General features: G+C 36.9%; 1 pseudogene; it reads left to right on the top strand.

Annotated features, from left to right (window-relative positions):
• The first annotated feature begins 18,353 nt into the window (after positions 1-18,353).
• Positions 18,354-19,672, top strand: LOC132366553 (elongation factor 1-alpha 1-like; annotated as a pseudogene).
• Positions 19,673-22,818: the final 3,146 nt, after the last annotated feature.

Here is a 22,818-nt window from a genome sequence, read left to right as displayed (position 1 = left end):
AATGGGATATATTTTGAAGCAAAATGGAGGTATTAGTTCCAAGAATGATATGGATTTCTTATAGAGACTGATGGAAAATAGGAGGAAAAATCATAAAGAGATTACCAGAGTGTAGGTACTACAGCAAATCTTGAATATTTTATAGAGGGAGGATGGGACAAGAGGACCCTTTCTAGGAGCAAAATGATTAGATGGGGCATACCCTTCACTACTAGGAATGTAGGTGTAGGTACTGAAGATGGAGTTGTCTTTTCTAGAGATCTGGGAGCCCTAGTTCTTCCTTTTCTCATAAAGAAACTACGGTATGTTTTCCAGTAGGCAAGGTAAATCCATAGAGCTCACATTTTATATTTTAATGAGGATACTTTTTTAATCCATGTAGAGGAAAACATCAATGTATCTCCTTGTCCAGTAGACTGTGAGCAATTTGAAGAGTCCTATAAATATTTATTTCCACAGGAACTAATGCATAGCAGGCATTCAACAAATACTGGTTGCATGGGTAAATGTGATGGCAAATACAAATAAAAAGAAGATGACAGAGAGACTGACAGTAGAGCACAGAAACCACTGACTTCCCAATTCCCCCCTCAAGTTGAATATAAAACAATAATTTCTTGCTAAAACTTTTATCACTATAATTTCTTCTACAAGTTATATTTATAAAATAATGAGATTCTCTGAGTCACACACATAAAAATAATTAACTAATAAATCTGTAGTTCCATTGAGTAGAGTTCTCTTATACTTTTCATATTTCTGACTCACAACTTCCTTACAAGTTTGTGAAGAAAAACCCATCATATCCCTCTAAGTTACTCACAGCATGGAGTATTCTGTATGACAGACCCCTAATAAGCCTTTACTCTGTATAGCAGCAATTTTTTAAATGTATGAGAACTAAACAATTCCACAGTGCTGCTCTAATTAAGCCTTTATTTTATTGTAGGCTTCTGTAGTAGAAAAGGTTCCACTTAAATTTCATTTATGAGCAAGTCAATTCATTTAAACAAAAGTAGTTTCTTTGTCCTTATTTTGAGACTTCAGTAAAATACATTCCCAATACTCATTCTAAATTGGCAACCCCAGAATGAAAAATGCCTTGCCCATGTTTCTAATGCAATATGCTACTACATTTCACATTCTCTTCTCTTCATATGTAACCTGAAAAATATAATAAAGGGTGAATAAAATAAAAAATAGTAATTACGAACACAGAGAAATACTGAAAGTATACTTTGAATTAAATTTTGGCAAAACATTATACCATTTATGTACATTTTTAAAGTCTATTATATGTTCTTTATGATCATTTGAGTAATTAGTAAAATTACGAGTACTTGGGAGGAGGTGATGCTCAAATACGTTGGGATATTTGTTACTTCTGTGGAGTGACGGAGGGGAGTATGATGTCTGTATTTGCAGGGAGGTGTAGATCTTCAGTGTAATCTATGATGCTTTATAGATTAAAAGCAAATTAATCATAAGCATATATGCAAGAGTTTTATATTTGTTATATGTTGCACAAATGGGTTTCCCGAGTTTGTTACTCTCTATTTTCTGCTCTTTTGACATCGTTCATAATTATTAAAATAACTAAGTTAACTAAAGTAAAAATATTTTGGCAAGATAACGTTATAAGTGCAGGCACCTCCCTGCCCTATTGTATTAGTCAGGGTTCTCCAAAGAAAAACAACCAATAGAATACATGTAGCTATATAGAAAGAGACTTATTAAGAGGGATTGGCTTATGATTTTATGGAGGTTGAGAAGTCCCATGAGCTGCCATCTGCAAGCTGGAGAACCAGGAGAGCCGACGAATACTTCCAGTCCAAACCCAAAGGCCAGAGAACCAGTAGCCCGGATGTCTGAGAGAAGGAGAAGATAGATGTTCCAGCTCAAACAGGGAGCAAATTCACCCTTCTTCCACCTTTTTGTTCTATTTAAGCCCTCAATGGATTGGATGATGACCACTTGCTTTGATGAGGTTGATCTTCTTTACTCAGTCTACAAATTCAAATGCTAATTTCTTCCAGAAACACCTTCACAGACACATCTAGAAATAATGTTTTACCAGCTCTCTGGGCATTCCTTTACCCTGTCAAGTTGACACATAAAATGGACCATCACATTTATTAAGCAATGTTTTTTTAGCTAGATAGCAAAATATATAAATAATAATAAAACAAATACTGTCTCAGTGATGTAAGCAAGATATAAATATAAAATATATATTCCACACAGTAAATTGGATATCTGGAAGAAGGTCTGCTAAATAAATGGCAAAGAGAGCATTTTAGTAAAAAGTAACAAACCATTCAAAGGTTTGTGGACTTCAGAAGAGGAAAAAACATCTTGGGGAAAAGATTTTTAATATTAAAAATTTGGAGAACACCAATTTTATAAATGTTCAAACAGTTATCTCAGAAATAGATTTACTTTTGGAAACATTAAAATAAAGTATAGATTACTCTCTTTTCTTAAAAATATTCAAAAGAGCATTGCAACAGTGAAAATGTAGGAAGCCTTTGATAGGTAACCAAGATTGCAGAGTAGGAAGATCCTGAGCTCACTTCCTCCCAAAGGCACATCAAAATTACAGCTATTTACAGAACAACTATCAATGAGAACAACATTAAGACTAGCAGAAAAGATAATCTGTAACTAAGGATATAAAAGAGGAGCCACAACAAGACAGGTAGGTGGGGTGGAGACATGGTATAGTCAAGATGGATACCCCCGAGTAGGCAAGGCACAAGCGGAAAGATAATCACAATTACAGAGCTTCTCCCCAAGGAGTGAGGGGTCTGAGCCCCACTTGAGCTCCCTAGCCCAAGGGTCCTACACTGGGAGGATGAACCCCTAGAACAGAACCCCAAGGCCAGAAGGACTTGCTTTCAAGAGAACCAGCAGACAGCAGGAAACAGAGACGCTGCGCCCAAAGGGAGCACACAAAACATTACACGCTCTGAGACCCAGGGCAGAAGAAGTAAATTCAAAGGAGTCTGGGTCAGACCCACTTGCTGATCTTGGAGAGCCTCCCAGAGGGGTATGAGGTGACTGGGACTCATCCTGGAGACATAGACACTGATGGCAGCCATTTAAGGGAGCTCATTCTGCCATGAGGACACTGGTGCTAGAAATGCCATTCTGGAATCCTCCTTCTAGCTTATTAGCACCAGGACTCAGACTGGCCCATCAGCCACTGAACACCAGTCCTGGGACACCCTAGGCCAAGCAGCAAGCTGTGTGAGAGCACAGGCTCACTCAAGAGCAGGCCAGCAGCAGCTGTCCTTCTGAAACCCTAAGCTTTGCAGGGACCTGGCCTTGCCCATCAGAGGGCCTAGGATCTGGTTCCACCCACCAGGGGGCAAACACCTACTCTGGGACAACTCAGGCCTCTTGGAGCAAGCCAGTGCAGGCCCTGTTCTGCCCATTAATGGGCTGGAACTAGCTCCTGGACCCAGCCTCATTCACCAGTAGGTGGGCACTAGCCCCAGGACTCACCTGGCCCGAGCCATGCCTACCAGGAGGCTGACACCAGCTGTGGGACCCCAGAGGCTCACAGTCAGTCATGACAGGACCAGGTCCCACCCACCATCAGCTGGCAGCCTTTGCACTAGACAGGGCCTGGCAACATACCAGGCTGGGGAACAACCATATACCTACCAGAACACCCATAGTACCTGGCTGTGCTAAACACAGCTCACCCACAGTACCTGTGTTTAGCTGTGCTAAACACAGCTCACATAGAGGGCACTCCTAGAGCACACAGCTCTGCTGAACAGAGAGAAATGTGCTGCTGGGCCCCAAGGATGTGTCCTACATAAAGTCACTTCTCCAAGGTCAGGAAATGTAACCAGCCTACCTAATACACAGAAATAAAAGCAGAGGAACAGGCAAAATGAGGCAACAGAGAAAAATTTTCGAAACAAAGGAAGAAGATAAAACCTCAGAAGAAGAGCTAAGCAAAGTGGGGATAATATACCCAATAAAGAGTTCAAGGTAGTGATAATAAAGATGCTCACCTAACTCAGGAGAAGAATGGATGAACACAGTGAGAAGGTTAATAAAGAGTTAGAAAATATGAAGAAGAACCAAACAGGACTGAAGAATACAATAGCTGAAATGTTAAAAAATTACACTAGAAGGAATCAGCAGTAGATTAGATGACACAAAGGAACCGATCAGCAAACTGGAAGACAGAGTAATGTAAATCACTGAAGTTGAACAGAAAAAAGAAAGTGGGATATGAAATAATGAGGATAGTTTAAGAGATCTCTGGGACAACACAAAGCATTCTAACATTCAAATTATTGGTGTTTCAGAAGGAGAGTAGAGAAATGGGCAGAGAACATATTTGAAGACATAATAGCTGAAAACTTCCACAGACATCCAGGTCCAGGAAGCACAGAGTCACAAACAAGATCAACCCAAAGCAGTCCACACCAAGACACATTGTAATCAATATGGCAAATACTAAAAATAACAGGAGAATGTTAAGAGCAGCAAGGTAAAAGCAACTAGTTACATACAAGGGAACTCACTTAAGACTATTAGGTGATTTCTCAGAAGAAACTCTATGGGCCAGAAGGGAGTGGCACAATATATTCAAAATGATGAAAGGGGAAAAGCTATAACCAAGAATTACTCTAGTCAGAAAAGCTACCATGCAGATTTGAAGGAGAGATAATGAATTTTATAGATAAGCAAAAGATAAGAGTTCAGCACCACCAAACTGGCTTTACAAGAAATGTTAAAGGGACTTCTTATGAAAAAGAAAAGACCACACTAGAAATATATAAATTACAAAAGGAAAAATCTCATTGGTAAGGGAAAAATATGCAGTAAAGTTTGTAGATCAATCACTTATGAAGCTAGTAGGAAGGTTAAAAAACAAAAGTAATAGGGATTTATCCTAGGGATATAAAGATGATTCAACATCTGTAAATCAGTGTGATACGCTACTTTAACAAATTGAAGAATAAAAATCATATGATCATATCAGTAGATTCAGAAGAAGTTTTTGACATAATTCAACATCCATTTATGGAAAAAACTCTCCACAGAGTGGGTATAAATACCCATACCTCAATACAATAAGGGTCATATATGACACGCCCATAGCTAACATCGTACTCAATGGTGAATAGCTCAAAGCATTTCCTCTAAGGTTAGAAATAAGAGAAGTAATGCCCATCCTCACCACTTTTTTTCAAAATAGTATTTGGAGTTCTAGCCACACCAATCAGGCAAGAAAAATAAATAAAAGACACTCAAATTAGGAAGGAAGAAGTTAAACTATCAACATTTGCAGATGACGTGATACTATATATAGAAAATCCTAAAGACACCGTCAAAAACCAACTAGAACTCATTAATAAATACAGTAAAGATGAGTTGACAGATACAAAATTAACTTACAGAAAGCCTTTGTTTCTAAACACTAACAACACTCTATCACAAAAAGAAATTAATGAAACAATCCCATTTACAATTGTGTGAGAAATAATAAAATACCTAAGGAGGTAAAAGACCTGTACTCAGAAAACTATAAGACACTGATAAAAGAAGTTAAAGAAATAAAAACAGATGGAAAGATATATTGTACTTATGGATTGGATGAATTAATCTTGTTAAAATGACTGTACTACCCAAGGAAATCTACACATTCAGTGCAATCCCTAATAAAATACCAATGACATTTTTCACAGAATTAGAACAAATAATTCTAAAATTTTTATGGACACACAAAAGACCCCAAATAGACAAAACTGTCTTGAGAAAGAAGAACAAAGCTGGAAGTAGCATCATCCCTGATTTCAAACCATACGATAAAGCTACAGTAATCAAAACAGTATTGCATTGGCACCAAACATTCAAATGAATCAATGGAACAGAATAGAGAGTACAGAAATGAACCTATACGTATACGGTCAATCAATCTATGACAGAGCAATCAAGAATATATAGTGGGGAAAAGACACCCTCTTCAATAAATGGTGCTGGGAAAACTGGACAGCTACATGTTAAATAATCAAACTGGACTACTTTCTCACACCATATACAAAAGTAAGCTCAAAATGTATTAAAGACTTAAATGTAAGTCCTAAAACCCTAAATATCCTCAAAGAAAACATAAGCAGGCTGCGAAAAGGAGACCCCAAACACAGTAAGTTAAGCAAAATGAGAAGACAGAGAAACACACAGCAGATGAAGGAGCAAGGTAAAAACCCACCAGACCAAACAAATGAAGAGGAAATAGGCAGTCTACCTGAAAAGGAATTCAGAGTAATGATAGTAAAAATATCCAAAATCTTGGAAATAGAATGGAGAAAATAAAAGAACTGTTTAACAAGGAACTAGAAGTAGTAAACCTCAAACAAACAATGATGAACAACACAGAAAAATGTTTTCTATTGGAGGTACTCCCTCACAGAATTCTTCTAAATATTAAAGCTCATGCTCATAAAAATACCTACCAGATAGTAGATATATAGTAAAAAACAATAGTTAATAGCAGTAAAAAAAAAAAAAAAAAGAATATTATGGACTATCTGGTTATGGAGACTTGCGTTCCAGCCCAAACGCTGCATCTTTCTATTGTGTTAACTTGGGCTAGTGATTTAATCCCTCTCAACTTTATTGTCCCTTTGGTAAAATGAGTATAACAACAGAATACATCTTGTAGGGTTTGGTGGAGTTTAAATAAACTAATTCTCTTCGAACAGTGCTTGATTTGGCTGAAGTGCTTAATAATCAGTAACTATTATTTTCTTTCAAATGATACAGATAAGAAACAAACAAAGAAAAAACGCCCAAAACTATCTAGTTCACCTCAAAAGAAACAAAAGTGAATGTAAATTATTTTGTGACATGAAAACACCACCGATTTCATAAAATCGCTAAACTCTATAATAGATGAAATGGGGTTAATTTAAATCCACTTCTATCTAATTGTCTATCCACATTAGATCATTTCTGGTATAATGTTCCTTTTAATTCTAGTCACTGGATGTGTCATTTACACAAACAATATTTCTCCATGAATTTCTCCATGAAAAATCAAAGACTTTTTTTTTTGAAATTCACGTTCTTTTATTTATTTATTTATTTATTTATTTATTTATTTATGGCTGTGTTGGGTCTTCGTTTCTGTGCGAGGGCTTTCTCTAGTTGTGGCAAGTGGGGACCACTCTTCATCGCGGTGCGTGGGCCTCTCACTATTGCGGCCTCTCTTGTTGCAGAGCACAGGCTCCAGACGCGCAGGCTCAGTATTTGTGGCTCACGGGCCCAGTTGCTCCGTGGCATGTGGGATCTTCCCAGACCAGGGCTCGAACCCGTGTCCCCTGCATTGGCAGGCAGATTCTCAACCACTGCACCATGAGGGAAGCCCAAAGACTTGTTGCATTTGATTATTTTGCAGTCAGGTGAAAAGAATTTGCCTAAGTGGAAACTTAAGTTACATATACAGCAAAATGTTATTGGCTTTGCAGAAAATACTAGAAAGACTTGTATTAAAACAAATATAATATCCTTTCATAGATAGGTATTTTCCACATGTATGCACTCACATACACATTTATAAGTCAAGAAATGTGTAGCAGTGTATATTGGATCTGTTGCTGATGAACTGCAGGACTCATTTTATAATGAAAGAATTAGTTGGGGTATTTAGTATTTTCCTGAAGCAGGATGACACCTTTTTGTGGTTATTTCTTTTGTTTGATTTTTCACCTTGGGGCATTATGAACCAGGAAAAATATCAGCTATGTATAACAAACATTTTTATAAGAGACAATCCAACATGATATGCATTCTGTTGTTTGTTTACTCAGTGCTCCTCTAATTTTTAAAAATGTAATCACAACCCACTAAATTGATTTCATAAATCAATAATGTATCATGTGGTGCATTAATAATCCTGAGGTCTAGATGTGTCAGTGTGTTTAAGAGGCTTCCAACTAAGAGGTGTGTCTACAGCTTAGAATCTCTCTTGGAATCTGGATATTCACTTATTTGTTCATTCCTCATAGACATTTACTGAATACCACTAAGTGCTCAGGTCCTGAAATCATGGATAGAGCATCAAATAAAATGTAGAAATTTTTTTATAGAGGCTCCCTATGTAGCAATAATATCTCTCCTACTTTCTTCAACAAGAACCCCATATCAGTGTTATATATCACTTATACCTCAATAAACCTGGGAGGAAGAAGAAAATAAAGTTAAAAATCTTTTATATATAAGATAACCCAGGTTATTTTCCTAATTAGAGGAAAATGGGGGAGAGTGTAAAACCACCCCTAATATATTTTACTTGTGGAGAAAGAGACACGAGAGCTTGAATTTTCTCTTTTGGAGAAAAACAAGCTAGAATATAACCTATGCTGGGAAAGAAAAGAGTATAGGGCACCTAATTTATCCTGAGTCATGGAATCAGAGTCAGAATCTTTAGTAGGGCCTCCAGGCAGATGAAGTGTTCACTAAGTGATCTCTTTTGTTTCCTTAGCTGAACCTAGAGATGTTTGGTTTGATATTGATCAGATCATTTGCCTAAAACTGTCAATTTGCTTAGTTAGCATTTAGCACAATAGTATACATATAGTAAGAATGAGGTGTTATTAAAATTTTATTTATTATAAACTATAGTTCTGAAAAATTTTATCTTAATCTATTCAAACCATGTAACTGTTTCTTGATAACTTCTACAATTTGAAGGGAATAATGGTAAACACCATAGTATATGCTCTAGTATATAACCTCATTGGTTAACATAAAGCATATTATAAAACACTGATGATAAATACCAAAAATACTCCTGTTATTACCACTTCTATAACTACTACCACTATTACTATTATTGTTGCAATTTGTTAAACCCCTACTATATGCCAACTACTGAAATGTGAAATTGACTTAAAGTACAATCTCATTTTCAGACAAATCATAAAGTTTAACAAGTAAGTTGTAGAATAACTAATATATAGTTGAAATGACAGTGATGAGAATAAATAAATTTTTTTCAAAATTAAAATGTATATATATATTTAAGAATAAGAATTCAGTTGGTTAAAAATGCACCATTTAATAGAGATTTCGTCATTTTAACTTACATCAGTTTAAATCAAATTATAAAGATCCATAATGATTATCAATGTGACTGAATCACTGCAGAAGCCAAAAAACGCTAACATTAAACAGTAAATGTTCTTTGCTAACAATATAAAAATTTTATGGTTCCTTTATTTTCCTTTATTATAGACAAATAAACCTGTCATTAATTTAATATTCTATTGTAAAATACAGGAAATACCCTAGTTTCCTTATTAGAGACATTAGAGAAGCATAGTATAATTTTGTAGTATTATTCTGTTTTATTTTGTTCATTTTTAACACTGTTTTTATTCAGTTTTATCTGTTGTAGAAATGGAATTGCTTTACATATTGCATAGTCTGAAATAAAATTAGAGGTGATGTCGTTATTTTTTCCTTATCTCAAAATATTCATGTCATTGTCTTGAAGATGAAGATGGCAGAGTAGAAGGACGTGCACTCACTCCCTCTTGTGAGAGCACTGGAATTACAACTAATTGCTGAGCAGTCATCGATAGGAAGACACTGGAACTCACCAAAAAAGATACCCCACATCCAGAGACAAAGGAGAAGCCACAAAGAGACGGTAGGAGCAGTGCAATCGCAAAAAAATCAAATCCCATAATCACAGGGTGGGTGACTCACAAACTGGAGAACAATTATACCACAGAAGTCCACCCACTGGAATGAAGGTTCTGAGCCCCACGTCAGGCTTCCCAACCTGGGGGTCTGGCAATGGGAGGAAGAATTCCCAGAGAATCAGACTTTGAAGGCTAGCGGGATTGGATTACAGGACTTTGACAGAACCTGGGAAAACAGAGACTCAACTCTTGGAGGGCACACACAAAGTAGTGTGCACATCAGGACCCAGGGGGAAGAAACAGTGACCCCATAGGAGACTGAACCAGACCTATCTGCTAGTGTTGTAGGGTCTCCTGCAGAGGCGGGAGGTGGCTGTGGCTCACTGTGAGGACAAGGACACTGGCAGCAGAGGTTCTGGGAAGTACTTCTTGGCATGAGCCCTTCCAGAATCTGCCATTAGCCCCACCAAAGAGCCTGTAGCCTCCAGTGCTGGGTCGTCTCAGGCCAAACAACCAAGAGAGAGGGAACTTAACCCCACCCATCAGCAGAAAAGTTGATTAAAGTTTTACTGAGTCTGCCCACCAGTGCAACACCCAGTTCTATCCACCACCAGTCCCTCCAATCAGGAAGCAAGCACAAGCCTCTTAGATAGCCTTATCCACCAGAGGGCAGACAGCAGAAGCAAGAAGAATTACAATCCTGCAGCCTGTGGAACGAAAACCACATTCACAGAAAGATAGACAAAATGAAAAGGAAGAGGACTATGTACCAGTTGAAGGAAAAAGATAAAACCCCAGAAAAACAACTAAATAAAGTGGAGATAGGCAATCTTCTGGAAAAAGAATTCAAAATAATGATAGTGAAGATGATCCAGAAGCTCAGAAAAAGAATGGAGGCAAAGATTGAGAAGATGCAAGAAATGTTTAACAAAGACCTTGAAGAATTAAAGAACAAACACTTAGAAGGATTAAAGAACAAACAAACAGAGATGAACAATACAATAACTGAAATGAAAATTACACTACAAGGAATCAATAGCAGAATAACTGAGGCAGAAGAATGGATAAGTGACCTGGAAGACACAATGGTGGAATTCACTGCCATGGAACAGAATAAAGAAAAAGAATGAAAAGAAATGAAGACAGCCTAAGAGACCTCTGGGACAACATTAAAAGCACCAACATTCGCATTATAGGGATCCCAGAAGGAGAAGAGAGAGAGAAAGGACCTGAGAAAATATTTGAAGAGATTATAGTCGAAAAGTCCCCTAACCTGGGAAAGGAAATAGCCACCCAAGTCCAGGAAGTACAGAGAGTCCCAGGCAGGATAAACTCAAGGAGAAACACACCAAGACACATAGTAATTGAATGGACAAAAATTATTAAAAGCAACAAGGGAAAAATGACAAATAACATGCAAGGGAACTCCCATAAGGTTAACAGCTGATTTCTCAGCAGAAACTCTACAAGCCAGAAGGGAGTGGCATGATATATTTAAAGTGTTGGAAGGGAAGAACCTACAACCAAGATTACTCTACCCAGCAAGGATCTCATTCAGATTCAACAGAGAAATCAAAAGCTTTACACACAAGCAAAAGCTAAGAGAATTCAGTACCACCAAACCAGCTCTACAACAAATGCTAAAGGAACTTCTCTAAGTGGGAAACACAAGAGAGGAAAAAAGACCTACAAAAACAAACCCAGAACAATTAAGAAAATGGTAATAGGAACATACATATCGATACTTACCATAAATGTGAATGGATTAAATGCTCCAACCAAAAGACACAGGCTAGCTGAATGGATACAAAAACAAGACCCATATATATGCTGTCTACAAGAGACCAACTTCAGACCTAGGGACACATACAGACTGAAAGTGAGGGAATGGAATAAGGTATTCCATGCAAATGGAAATCAAAAGAAAGCTGGAGTAGCAATACTCATATCAGATAAAATAGACTTCAAATAAAGAATGTTACAAGAGACAAGGAAGGACACTACATAATGATCAAGGGATCAATCCAAAAAGAAGATATAACAATTATAAATATATATGCACCCAACATAGGAGCACCTCAATACATAAGGCAAATGCTAACAGCAATAAATGAGGAAATCGACAGTAACACAGTAATAGTGAGGGACTTTAACACCTAAGTTACACCAATGGACAGATCGTCCAGACAGAAAATTAATAAAGAAACACAAGCTTTAAATGACACAATAGACCAGATAGATTTAATTGATATTCATAGGACATTCCATCCAAAAACAGCAGATTACACTTTTTTCTCAAGTGTACGTGGAACATTCTCCAGGATAGATCACATTTGGGTCACAAATCAAGCCTCGGTAAATTTAAGAAAATTGAAATCATATCAAGCATCTTTTCTGACCACAACGCTGTGAGATAGAAATCAATTACAGGGAAAAAAACGTAAAAAACACAAACACATGGAGGCTAAACAATACGTTACTAAATAACCAAGAGATCACTGAAGAAATCGAAGAGGAAATCAAAAAATACCTGGAGACAAATGACAATGAAAACAGCGCGATCCCAAACCTATGGGATTCAGTAAAAGCAGTTCTAAGAGGGAAGTTTACAGCAATACAATCCTACCTCAAGAACCAAGAAAAATCTCAAATAAACAATCTAACCTTACACCTAAAGGAACTAGAGAAAGAAGAACAAACAAAACCCAAAGTTAGCAGAAAGAAGGAAATCATAAAGATCAGAGCAGAAATAAATGAAATAGAAACAAAGAAAACAATAGCAAAAATCATTAAAACTAAAAGCTTGTTCTTGGAGAAGATAAACAAAATTGATAAACCTTTAGCCAGGGTCATCAAGAAAAAGGAGAGGACTCAAATCAATAAAATTAGAAATGAAAAAGAAGTTACAACAGACACTGCAAAAATACAAAGCATCCTAAGAGACAAGCAACTCTATGCAAATAAAATGGACAACCTGGAAGAAATGTACAAATTCTTAGAAAGGTATAACCTTCCAAGACTGAACCAGGAAGAAATAGAAAATATGATCAGACTAGTCACAAGTAATGAAATTGAAACTGTGATTAATAAATTCGTAACAAATAAAAGTCCAGGACCAGACGGCTTCACAGGTGAATTCCATCAAACACTTAGAGAAGAGCTAACACCCATTCTTCTCAAACTCTTCCAAAAAATTGCAGAGGAAGGAACACTCCCAAACTCATTCCATGAGGCCACCGTCACTCTTGATACCAAAACGAGACAGAGATACTACAATAAAAAGAACATTACAGACCAATATCACTGATGAATATAATGCAAAAATCCTCAACAAAATACTAGCAAACAGAATCCAGCAGCACATTAAAAGGATCACACACCATGATCAAGTGGGATTTATCCCAGGGATGCAAGGATTCTTCAATATATACAGATCAATCAATGTGATACACCATATTAACAAACTGAAGAATAAAAACCATATGATCATCTCAATAGATGCAGAAAAAGCTTTTGACCAAATTCAACACTCATTTATGACAAAAACTCTCCAGAAAGTGGGTATAGAGGGAACCTACCTCAACATAATAAAGGCCATATATGAGAAACCCACAGCAAACATCATTCTCAATGGTGAAAAACTGAAAGCATTTCCTCTAAGATCAGCAACAAGACAGGGCTGTCCACTCTCACCACTCTTATTCAACATAGTTTTGGATGTCCTAGCCACAGCAATCAGAGATGAAAAAGAAATAAAAGGCATACAATTTGGAAAAGAAGAAGTAAAACAGTCACCGTTTTCAGATGACATGATACTATACATAGATAATCCTAAAGATGCCACCAGAAAACTACTAGAGCTAATCAATGAATTGGTAAAAGTTCCAGGATACAAAATTAAGGCACAGAAATCTCTTGCATTCCTATACAGTAACAACAAAAAATCAGAAAGATAAATTAAGGAAACAATCCCATTCACCATTGAAACAAAAAGAATAAGATACCTAGGTATAAATCTACCTAAGGAGGTAAAAGACCTGTACTCAGAAAACTATAAGACACTGATGAAAGAAATCAAAGATGACACAGACGATGGAGAGATATAACATGTTCTTGGACTGGAAGAATTAACATTGTGAAAATGACTATACTACCCAAAGCAATCTACAGATTCAATGCAATCCCTATCAAATTACCAATGGCATTTTTTACAGAAGTAGAACAGAAAATCTTAAAATTTGTATGGAGATACAAAAGACCATGAATAGACAAAGCAATCTTAAGGGAAAAAAATGGACCTGGAGGAATCAGACTCCCTGACTTCAGACTGAAATACAAAGCTGTAATCAAGCCAGTGTGGTACTGACACAAAAACAGAAATATAGTTCAATGGAACAGGATCAAAGACCAGAGATAAACCCACACACCTATGGTCAACTAATCTATGACAAAGGAGGCAAGGATATACAATGGAGAAAAGACAGTCTCTTCAACAAGTGGTGCTGGGAAAACTGGACAGCTACATGTAAAAGAATGAAATTAGAACACTCCCTAACACCATACACAAAAATAAACTCAAAGTGGATTAAAGACCTAGATGTGAGGCCAGACACTATAAAACTCTTCGAGGAAAACATAGGAAGAACACTCTTTGACATAAAATACAGCAAGATCTTTTTTGACCCACCTCCTAGAGTAATGGAAATAAAAACAAAAATAAACAAATGGGACCTAATGAAACTTAAAAGCTTTTGCACAACAAAGGAAACTCTAAACAAGACAAAAAGACAACCCTCAGATTTGGAGAAAATATTTTCAAATGAATCAACAGAGAAAGGATTAATCTCGAAAATATATAAACAGCTCATGCATCTCAATATTAAAAAAACAAACAACCCAATCAAAAAATGGGAAGAAGACCTAAATAGACATTTCTCTAAAGAAGACATACAGATGGCCAAGAGGCACATGAAAAGCTGCTCAACATCATTAATGATTAGAACAATGCAAACCAAACTACAAAGAGGTATCTCGTCACACTGGTTAGAATGGGCATGGTCAGAAAATCTACAAACAACAAATGCTACAGAGGGTGTGGAGAAAAGGGAACCCTGTTGCACTGTTGGTGGGAATGTAAATTGATACAGCCACTATGGAGAACAGTATGGAGTTTCCTTAGAAAAACTAAAAATCGAATTACCATATGACCCAGCAATTCCACTACTGGGCATGTACCCAGAGAAAACCATAATTCAAAAAGACACATGCACCCCAGTGTTCCTTGTAACACTATTTACAGTAGCCAGGTCATGGAAGCCATCTAAATGCCTATCGACAGACAAATGGATAAAGAAGATGTAGTACATATATACAATGGAATATTAGTCAACCATAAAATGGAACAAAATTGGGTCATTTGTAGAGATGTGGATGGACCTAGAGACTGTCACACAGAGTGAAGTAAGTCAGAAAGAGAAAAACAAATATATATTAGTGCATATATGTGGAATCTAGAAAAATGGTACAGATGAACTGGTTTGCAAGGCAGAAAGAGAGACACAGATGTAGAGAACAAACGTATGGACCAAGGGGGGAAAGCAGGGCGTGGGTGGTGGGTGGGACGAATTGGGAGATTGGGCTTGACATATATACATTAACATGTATAAAATAGATAACTAATAAGAGCCTGCTGTATAAAAAAATAAGATTCAAAAAAAAAAAGAATTTGTAAAGTTATATATTTTATTGTCATGTACTGATTATAGTCTAAAAAGAAAATAGGAAAGGGGGGGAATATAAAAATTCAATTTTGTTATTACTTCTCCCATCATTTCAATTGCTGAGTTCAATTACCAAAAGAAATGAATCCATTTAAGTTTGTAAAATAATGAAACATGGCTTTCTATCAATTGACACGATTGACTGTTAGAAAACTATTAAAATACAGGAATATATAGATAACCCTATATGTGCTTGCTACTAGTTGTTTTATAAGTATGTACTGGACACTCTTCTAAATTAAGACTTGAAAAATTTACCCATTGTTAAGCATTAGTATTTCCTTTAAACACATGGGCGTATCTATGTTCATATTCCACATCGTTTTGATACTCAATTTTTCTTCTTTCTACATTCCCAGAGAACACATATGCTATTCTGTCTCATTCTTTTTTGTTGGAGCTTTTAGCACAAGAGCAAACTTGCCACAGAGACAAGGCAAGAGGGGTTGAATGATTCTAACATTTCATCAAGTTCTCAATGTGGATCCATGTACCAAAATCTTTACTGTTATAGGCATGCTAGCATCTTTTTCTTTTCATTTAATATATATTTTTAGCATCTTTATTGGAGTGTAATTGCTTTATAATGGTGTATTAGTTTCTGCTTTATAACAAGTGAATCAGCTATACATATACATATATCCCCATATGTCCTTTTATTTCATATATCTATTTAAAATAAATTCAGTATATTTTAGAAAATATATATATCTGAGAAAATTGGAGTATTTCTTTTTTTTTTTAATACTTTTACCAGCATTTTTTTTAAAAAATTTATTTAATTTATCTATTTATGGCTGTGTTGGGTCTTCGTTTCTATGCGAGGGCTTTCTCTAGTTGTAGCAAGCGGGGGCCACTCTTCATCGCGGCGCGTGGGCCCCTCACTATCGCGGCCTCTCTTGTTGCGGAGCACAGGCTCCAGACGTGCAGGCTCAGCAACTGTGGCTCACGGGCCCACCTGCTCTGTGGCATGTGGGATCCTCCCAGACCAGGGTTTGAACCCGTGTCCCCTGCACTGGCAGGCAGACTCTCAACCACTGCGCCACCAGGGAAGCCCTGGAGTATTTCTTTAAATGACTGAATATGCAGTTTCTAATAAGTAATAGCAACTGCACAGTACACCTGTTCAAAGAATAACTGCAGGAATAAATGAATGCTTGAAAGAAATATCACCATGTGTTTCTTATTGCTGTTGTAACAAATTGCCACGAACTGAATGGCTTAAAATGATACAAATTTATTATCTTGCATTTATGAAGATCAGAATTCCTAAATGAGTCACATTGAGTTAAAATCAAGATATTGACACATCTGCACTCTTCCTAGAATTTCTATGGGAGAGTTTGTTTCCTTGTGTTTTCCAGCATCTAGAGGCTGCCTGTAGTCCTTGATGCATTGTTCAATTCCCTTATCTTCAATGCTACCAATGTCAGTATTTCTCACACTGACATTTCTCTGGTTCTCTTTTCTCTTTTAATGTGATCACCCTTGTGATCACATTTGCCCCACTGGGATAATATAGGATAATGTATTTATTTTAAAGGCAGTTGATTAGCAACCTTAATTCCAACTGCAGCTTTAATTTCCTCCTTTGCCATGTAACCTAACATATTCACAAGTTCCAGGAATTAGGACATGGAAATCTTTGGGAGGGTCATTATTTTGCCTACCATACTATGATACTATGTAATTAACTTAAAAGAGAGAGAGACCTGGTAAGGAAGGAATTTTGGAGATTATGATAAGAATTTTAGACTGTATTTTAAATGGAAACAAATTAAAGAATTTAAGCAAGAGAAACATCAGCAATTCAATTTGTCCTTTTAAAAGATTGCTTGTATGCAGTGTACACAGTTAATAGAAGGAGTTAAGAGTGGATTTTCTAATGAATTTCATGAAAAATGTGAGAAAAAGAAAAATTAACAGAGCACAGATCCTAAGGTATTTAAATCAAATTTTGGACTCCCACTTAACTAGCTGAGTAGCTTTGGAAAATTCTGTCTCAGTTCCCTTATATGTAAATTGAGGATGACAGTGGTACCAAACTCTTAGTTTTTGTTTTGTTTTCTAATAAAACTAAGGTAATGTATGCAAAGAGCCTAAAGTGTTAGTACATGAATTCCTTAATAAATGTTAGTTTTACTAATAATTGTTTAGGAGGTAAAACTTACCAAATGACTGAATGTGGATTTAAGACAAATATTGATAATCACTCCCAAATTTCTGAAAAAATCAAGGCTTCTTTTTAATGGTAAAAACTAGAGTTGGAGCATAAGTGATTAATGTACTCCACGGATTTCCTTTTTTATTTGATGAACACAAGATGCTTTAGAGAACTCCATCCACAAATGTTGAGGAAAAGTTGCATGTAACTATTGCTCAGATACAGGTTTGGAATTGAGAGGAGACTCAATATATGTTTGCTTATGCAAATTCTGTCTTTCTTCATGTAGAAGATGCTATATTTGTAATATGCACCATTATTTTTGTACCACACAGAAAGAAACAATAAAAAAAATTGCCAGTAGAAATATGACATGCAGTTAATCTAAAAGTGAATTACCTTTTTGATGTTAAATATGAAAGAAATTTACAGCTCAGAGTCAATATAATAGAGTTGACTATTTTTGACAACTTGTGGGGAGATTAAATCATCTAAGTGAGCAGTCAGAGTGAAAAATGAAGGTCTTGGGGAAATATGACATGTAAGAGCAGAGGTAGAGGCATGAGAGATGGAGAAATAGAAATTATGGGTATGGTCAGTTTCTCTTTGAACTTAGCTGTCAGTGAAAGGGAGCTGGAAGAGAACATGGTGTCTGATGAATCTTCTTTTCCTTTCTTTTTTTAAATTTGGGAGCAATCAGCCCATATTTGAATATTGAATATTGATTATCTGATCTACAAATGTGGTGGGATCAGCAAAAGAACCATCAAAAAATTTGAGAAGGAGCCTGCTGATATGGGAAAGAGCTCCTTCAAGTATGCCTGGGTCTTGGATAAACTGAAAGCTGAAACTGAGCTTGGTATCACTATTGATAGATATCTCCCTGTGGAAATTCAAGACCAACAAGTATTGTGTGACCATCATTGATGCCCCAGGACACAGAGACTTTATCAAAAACACGATTACAGGTACATCTCAGGCTGACGTGCGGTGTCCTGATTGTTGCTGATGGTGATGGTGAATTTGAAGCAGGTATCTCTAAGAATGGGCAGATCTGTGAGCATGCCCCTCTGGCTTACACACTGGGTGTGAAACAACTAATTGTTGGTGTTAACAAGATGGATCCACTGAGCCACCCTACAGCCAGAAGATACAAGGAAAGATACAAGGAAATCTTTAAGAGGTCAACACTTACATTAAGAAAATTGGCTACAACGCCAACAGAGCAGTATTTGTGCCAATTTCTAGTTGAAATGGTGACAACAAGTAGGAACCAAGTGCTAACATGCCTTGGTTCAAGGGATTAAAAAGCTACCCATTAAGGTGGCAATGCCTGTGGAACCATGCTACTTGAAGCTCTGGATTGCATCCTGCCACCAACTCATCCAATTGATAAGCCCTGTGTCTGCCCTTCTAGGACATCTATAAAATTGTTGGTATAGGTACTATCCATGTGGGCTGAGTGGAGACTGGTGTTCTCAAATCCAGCATGGTGGTCACCTTTGTTCCAGTCAGTGTTACAACTGAAGTAAACTCTATTGAAATGCACCATGAACCTTTGAGTGAAACTCTTCCTGGGGACAACATGGCCTTCAATATCAAGAACATGTCTGTCAAAGATGTCCATTGTGGCAGTGTGCCTTGTGACACCAAAAATGACCCACCAATGGAAGCAGCTGGCTTCACAGCTCAGGTGATTATCTTGAACAATTCCAGCCAGACCAGTGCTGAATATGCACCTGTGCTGTATTGTCACACAGCTTAAATTGCTTGCAAGTTTGCTGAGCTGAATGAGAAGACTGATTGTTGTTCTGGGAAAAAGCTGGAAGATGCTTCCAGATTCTTGAAATGTGGTAATTCCACCACCATTGATATGGTTCTTGGCAAGCCCATGTGTGTTGAGAGCTTCTGTGACAATCCTCGTCAGGGGCACTTTCGTGTTGGTGACATGAGACATGGTAGCTGTGGGTGTCATCAAAACAGTGGACAAGAAGACAGCTAGAGCTGGTAAGGTCACCAAGTCTGTCCAAAAAGCTCAGAAGGTTAAATGAATATTATCCCCAATCCCTGCCACCCGTGTCTTAATCAGTGGTAGAAGAACAGTCTCAGAACTGTTTGTCTCAGTTGGCCATTTAAGTTTAATAGTAAAAGACTGGTTAATGATAAAACACATCGTAAAACCTTCAGAAGGAAAGGAGAATGTCTTGTGGGCCATTTACATGTGTGTGCGTGTGTGTGACTATTTTAAGTTATTAGTTTTTAAAATCAGTACTTTCTAATGGAAACAACTTGACCAAAAATCTGTCACAGAACTTTGAGACCCATTAAAACAAATTTTAATGAAGAATGTGTGTCTTCTTTTGGTCACCATTGTAACTTCCTATAGTCCTACTTAGGTAAAAGACTTTAACAGGAGTTTCCCAAAACTTATTTATGGTGTACCATCAGCTGTAACTTCAGAATTTGGTAATTCTGAGTTAACATTTTTTTCTGCATAGGGATTTCGATTTTTTTCACCTTGCCAAAGTGGGAGGCATCACCTGTTTAAGTACATAGTGAAGAACTATGGGAAGAGTCTGTTGGTGCAACGTTTCATAGGTTAGGACAGATAAGCAAAGAGTAACTTTGTTTATATGTAAGATGACTTAGAAGGCCAAATTCTGTAATATTAAAGTTTGAGTGATATATTTAGGCTTCTGTATAATTACATCAGTATTGAGTAAACTTGTTGGTATAATGTCAAATTTTAGTTTGCAGTTCTTGGAATGTGCATTCTCGCATTTACAAATATTAAAGTAGTAGAACCTAAAGCGTTAGGCTTCAATAGTTTTGAGCACTGCCCTGCTGGAGTTAATTGTATCCAGCTTCTAGGAAAAAGAAAAGATACTGGAAGTTGAAAAAAAAAAAAAAGGACCAGGAGACAGGAAAAAGTGAATTGTATAAAAGAATGGGGAAGAATAATCGATATTCTGTAGAAGGCAAGTTACATGGAGAGAAGAGGATAGGCTTCAGGACACATGCAGAGTAGTTTTCCCCTGACTGGTAGAGGCAATTCTGCCACTATAATGGGAGGGAAGGATAGAGTACCTGCAGAGATGCTGGAGAGAGGTGTGGTAGGAGGGTAGAGATGTTCCATTGGGTGGCTTGAAATCAGTCAGTGAAAGATGAGGAAAGGTCATCCACTGAGAGTAGTGGGGCAGAGATAAGGTTGAGGGATCCCATGAGAGAAAGTGTATGAAAATCATTGTAGCAAATAGTGAATGAATGCATTCAATAAGAGAAATGCACTAAAATGGACAAGTGAAACTGGAAATTTTGTTGAATGTAGTGATAAAAGACATTTACCTCATCGGGTTATTGTGAAGATTAACTGTTTGGCCTGGCATATAGTAAATGCAGCTATTATTAATATTATCATGTAATAAATTCCAGCTTATAAAATATTCTTGAGTGGAATTAAACTACTTTAATACAAAAGAATGGCTGAATTGATTTTGGAAAAAATAGCAGTGATTTTAGGGAATTTGCTGAAGAAGGAAGATGATTCTGGATAATAGAATTCAAGCAAGGCAAAGAGAAAAGCAAAGGCAAGAGTATATGTCTCACTCTGTCCATGATGATGGACATGCAAATACCTAGGCTAGCAACAGGCATCTGGTTGAAAAGGTAAATGGTAAACCATGTGCTAAAACCATAATAAACCATGGACTCTCCACAGGAGACCAATAGGTGGCAATGCTGAAGTTGCACATACAATTTAATTACAGGAGCTTCAAAGGAGTAGAGTTTATTAAGTTGGAGTAATAGTAGCCATTAGGTAGAAGCATGGGTACTGTGACAGTTTAGCAATGCCCATTTGGATTGCAGTACCCATGAGAAAGAGGGAAAGGGGTTAAATGGAACACTTCATGTCTAACCATGGATAGCTCCACATCATGTTTATTCCTTTCGGCAACAAACATGTTTAAGCAATATGCTGATCAATGAAGTAGTCCTAGGAATAATGTGAAGGACAGAAATGGCAAGTCTCTATCCTCAGTCATTTGCCATGGTAGTGAGAAAAAGAAGCTGGAAAAATGGCCACGTCAGCCACGAAGGGGACACGCTGTATTTTTTGAGGCCACATAAAGGAAGATCCTGAGACTCTTCGAGACTTAATAGCACAGTAGATGTCAGCCAAGCATAGACCTCAGGAATAATGTCTTGGGAAAAGGAACCCATATGCAATGGTCATGAACAGAGCAGAATGCAGCACGCTTATAAAATTAAAAGACATTTTGGCCAGAGTGTTGAGAGGGAGAGGAATGAGTGTTGAAAGATGAGACTGGTGATTTAGGCAGGGGTGAAAAGACAAAGTATTGCAGGTTTAGTTAAGAACTTTGACTTTTAAACTAAAACCAATAAGAAGTGTATTGTATTACACATGGAAGATATATGATGATATTTCCAGTAAAAAATGTGTACCACACTTGCTGCATTGTGGAGAGTACCCTGGGTGCAGGTGACACAAATACACTATGGAAGTATATAGTCAGAGAAGTGGTGGAGAGCAAGAGAGGAGGATGAAGTGTGTGTGTGTCTGTGTGAATATACATATGAGTTTACACATGGGAAATATCTCTCTCTGTCTTTCTGTCTCTGTCTCTCCTTTTGTTCTTCTCTCTCACACATACAATATAAGCAACAAGATGGTGATGAATTGGAAGTGGGAGAATAGGCTAAAATTGAAACAAATTAGATATTGCAGACATTACCATAACTGGAAGTGCAAAAATATTTATATTTATCCATATTAAGAATAAAATTGAAATCAAGAATCAATGTGTAACTATTTTTGAAAATATAAAGGGCAGCTCTACACAGTTTGATATTAAAATCTAAGGAAAATTCCACCACAAGTATGTGAAAAATTTGGCAGTTCATATGAAAGAGCTAAAAATAAAGAAGCTGTAAGGTATATTTTATAGAGACACTCTTCAGTCTCCACTGAAAAAGCAAACAACATAACAATCAAATGTGGCCTTTAGAGAACAGGGCTTTGTTAAAACACAGTTGCTCTTCTGCATCTCTCTTTACTGGAAGGTTTTAATACATTTCTCTAATACCTTCTAGTTTACTGAAATATATATTGACTAAAATGCCCATAGAGATAACTTTCTTCTTCTCACTTCAGTCCAGCCTCCATCATGAGGTACTT

This window comes from Balaenoptera ricei, chromosome 5 (assembly GCF_028023285.1).
Source record: "Balaenoptera ricei isolate mBalRic1 chromosome 5, mBalRic1.hap2, whole genome shotgun sequence".
Classification (NCBI taxonomy): Eukaryota; Metazoa; Chordata; class Mammalia; order Artiodactyla; family Balaenopteridae; genus Balaenoptera; species Balaenoptera ricei.
The sequence above is the reverse complement of the archived record's forward strand: the minus strand, read 5'-3'. Positions and strand labels throughout refer to the sequence as shown.